Here is a 4,122-nt window from a genome sequence, read left to right on the forward strand (position 1 = left end):
TATACCTTATTCAAGGAAGGAAAAAAAAATTACCCACATATCAATCCACTTTTCAATTAACTCTATTGGGTCTTAAAAAATATTTTTTCCTTCCTTGCATTCCTAGGAACATATAGTGCCTTCGTACATTCGTTCACTCTTTCCATTCATTCACATTCATCACTCGTCAATGTGAGCTCGTATATCAAACTTGTAGCGAGCAATAAAAATAAGACATTCATGTATACAAATAATAAAACGACAAAACAAAAAGAACAAAAATTCGAGAAGTTGTAAAAATTAAAACATGAATTCAAAATATTCCCAATAATTACAAATGTTAAAAACACAACAAAATATTGGTAAACAAACACAAAATTCGCAAGTCCAATACTTACTGAAATATAAACGAAAAATACATATAAATCCTGAATATGAAAAGCTACTTGGCATGTGAGCCTTAATACTCACGCCAAAGTCTCTATAGCCAATGCCAAAAAACTTTCGACAAAACGTAAACATTTTTTCGAACAAACATCCAAGACGCTGCCCATAAATTATGAAACGCAAAATCTGCTTTTTTATTCACTATCTGGCATAAGCTACGATTACATGTCTAATCCAACCCTCAGCATTCCATAAAAGACGCTTTGCGAATTAAAAAACGTACAGAAATTTTGGTATTACTAAAATACCCGTTCTCTGGTGAGAATTGTTTTCCGAACAGGTGGTAAAGTTAATATTGACGGAATCTAAATAATGTGTAACAATTACAGGTTCAAATAAATTATTTCATTTCATTTTTTGTATTACAAGGGAAAAATTACCACATTTCTCTCAAGTACCAATGACTTGCCACAACATACTTGCGTGAACGGATGTGATGACGTCACGCAGAAGAAATTATTTTTGTTCACATTTTATCCAAACTTCCTTAGAAATGCAGCCGTGGTAATCCAGAGGGCAGTAACTCAAAGGCGGCCATCTTGTTACGTTACTGATTTAGAATGTACGACGAACTTTCTTCCTATCTAGGTTTCATACATCTACATATCGATGGTTGAAGTACTCATCGACATAAGCTTTCGAAAAAATTTAACTAATTTAAGAAAACATAGAAAAAAGTGCTGATTTTAAATATGTATGGAAGTAGTGTGGCAAAAAATGTTGCTTAAATATTTAAATTGGAAATGCATTTTCTTTTTTGATAAACAGCAATAAGAACGACAAGACCTAATTAACCATGTAATACAGCAGAACCGCCTTCTCCGACTTTCTGCTATCGATTACCAGGGCAGAATAAACCTTCTAATTTTCCATTTAAATTTTCTGATCACATCAAGGCATGGGCGCCGCCAAGACTATTTTTAGGAGATACGCACTACACACTATAGTAAGTACCAACATCATATTTTTTTTCACATTAAATCGCACGGGTACTTGTATATTATGCTAAACCATAATAAAGCTTCTGTGGTCGATATTTCCCGGTGTCATTCAATAAGGTTTTAGTGTGATTTGTTCCGGACAGGGGGATGCACGTGCACCACCTTCCCGGCACCCAAGCATCAAGGATCTATGAGTTAATTCCGTATTAGTTATATCTGGAGATCAGGGCCGCGCGTCGTTGGAAGACTCCACGTCACTAGAACTGCTCGAAACAGATTTCTTCGGTTTGTATTCTGTTATTACTACTGTCACGCCGCTTACGGTTACCTGGTGGATATTGGGACGTCATTTAACGTTGTTATGGCGAGGGTCGTTATTTACAGTGTCTTATTTAACTATTCATGAGAAATTTGATTGTAGAGTGAAATTGATTTTCACGAGGTCATTAAGCTAGGAAAACTGGTCAATCTGGTGATAGTTGAAGGTGTTATACGTTATTACTTGGCCAAATATAATATACTGGATAATATGGCTGAAATATTTTTGGATAGTTTTACGATCGACCTGTATCTGAAGGATTTAGTTCTTGGCAAATCTTATTAGTAACTAGTACCCGTATTCACAATCAATACTATGTGAAAGCACAGTGCGCCTGAACACATGCTGATCGTAATTTAAAAGTACTCTATTGCTTTCGTCAGCTTTGTTTACCTAACAACCAACTAAAGTTCTATCGCAATATAAGCAGTCACAACGCCCTTACGCTTATGCACTGCGAAGGCTGTCATGCCGAAAGTACCAAGAAACAAAGTTATTATCACAGCATTGCTCACTTAGCTCAGTAAAGTTTGTGAATACGGGCCTAAGAGTTGATGATTTAGTTCATGGTTACCTCTCTAGTCTGCGCGGAACTGCGATCCACGTTGCTAAGCCTCGGCGGGTGGCGTCGCTTCTTCTTGAGCGAGTTGGCTGATCGCGGCCGTTTCTGCGAGCTGGTTGGCGCGGTGCCGGCCGCCTGCGCCGCCACCAGCGCCGGGTTGATGCGCGGCTTGCGCGTCGACGTGCCTACACGTTACATAACACACATCACGCATTTATCCTCGAAGGGTAAACAGAAGCGCAGCTTGTGTATCTAATTTTCGTCGGGTTTTTTTTTGGGTATTGGACCCTGCAGTCAATGTCGTCGTCACAACGACATGATAGGGGGCGACACATGAAGCAATGTGTATAATAACCAACCATAGCAGTTAGTACTAGCCTGTTCGGGAAAAAATATTTTGGGTTTTCCTGTTCTATCAACCCGAAGTCTGGAGGTTTACCGGATATGACTATAAGCTTTTCCACTATTCCAAGGGATAAAATACACGCAGCAAAAAGTACCAGCACTATTTGCGCCTCTGACTACACTTTGGGAAACAAAAGCCGTGAATCTGTGTGTAGTCCTATCATGTAGGAGAAAACTGCCATGAACCTGACAGCTTGATTATGCATTTTGTATGGTGAGTGTCTCAAACACACTTGACAAAAATTTGGCGTCATTTCAATCCGTGATCTGGTATGATTAATGCCACATTGATCCTGTAAACTGTAGTATGTGGATTGATAATTGACAACATTTCATTTTCAACATACCAAAATGTTTATATTTTATGAAATTAGATCTAAAATGATGAGACCCATATTTTTTCTTTTTTCGAAATGCAGATATTTTCATTCATGATGTTCACTTTGAATTTTGTTTTATTCTAAAATGACGTAAGCTCCAAATGACGTCACATATACGGCTCAAAACGTAATGACCTTTGCTTTGCAGTAAAAAAAAATGAAGTGACAGTTTTTTTGTTTGTCTCTCTCGTTGAAAGTGACAGTTATGACGTTTCTATTGTAATATTGACATTTGACATTGACAAATGACGGTGTCTTAGTTTTTTAAAATAAATAATAAGGTGGACCAAGGAACTATTTCATTCAACCGTATACGTGACGTCATCAAGCATGTTTCTCGGTTTTAATTTTTTCTCGAAATTAAGTATTAAAAAATATTAAAATTCATAATCGAACTCAGAGTAGAAAAATTAAGAAACGGTATTTTTGTTTTAGGCACGTTTACATTTTGAAATGTTGTCAATTGGGTAAGATCAAATTATATTTAAGAAAATCTTGATCCAAGATTACGGATTAAACTGATCCTAGACTGATCGCTATAAGGCTACCTAATATTCACCATATATTATAAAACTGCCTCGATGGCGTAGTTGTACTGACATCGTACGGCAGCGCTCTGAAGTTCGAATCCCGGGTCGGGCAGTGATATTCGAGTTTTTCTGCTCAGTGTCAACCTGATGTTTGTAATTTGTGTCCGATATGGTGATAGGCTCCCGATTACATTATAGGACGGACCACACAGGCGAAAAGTGGGTGCACCTTTGCACACCTTCGGGGATAAACGCGTGATGTACACGAACGACAAATATTGAGTCACCCGAGTCTTACCAAAATGAACACTATACTATAATTTTATACGAAACATAATTCCTTATTTGAGCACAAAAAGGTTCCTCTAAAAAGGTAAATAATTTCCAATGCTTCGTCCATTATACATAAATTATCACATACCCTTTTAGAGGGAAAATTCTAAAGCTTAGGTCGTACAAGGGCGCTATCCGGAGCAGCGAGCGGGGCATGTTGCCCCTGGGGCTTCAAATCGTAGTCTATGCATCCCGAGAGCGTCTGCGCATACTACGATAACTCGAA

General features: G+C 37.9%; 1 pseudogene; it reads right to left on the bottom strand.

The window, feature by feature from the left end:
* Window positions 1-795: 795 nt before the first annotated feature.
* On the bottom strand, window positions 796-2,500 carry LOC119191853 (annotated as a pseudogene).
* Between the last annotated feature and the right edge of the window lie 1,622 nt (window positions 2,501-4,122).

This window comes from Manduca sexta, unplaced genomic scaffold, assembly GCF_014839805.1.
Source record: "Manduca sexta isolate Smith_Timp_Sample1 unplaced genomic scaffold, JHU_Msex_v1.0 HiC_scaffold_2003, whole genome shotgun sequence".
Classification (NCBI taxonomy): Eukaryota; Metazoa; Arthropoda; class Insecta; order Lepidoptera; family Sphingidae; genus Manduca; species Manduca sexta.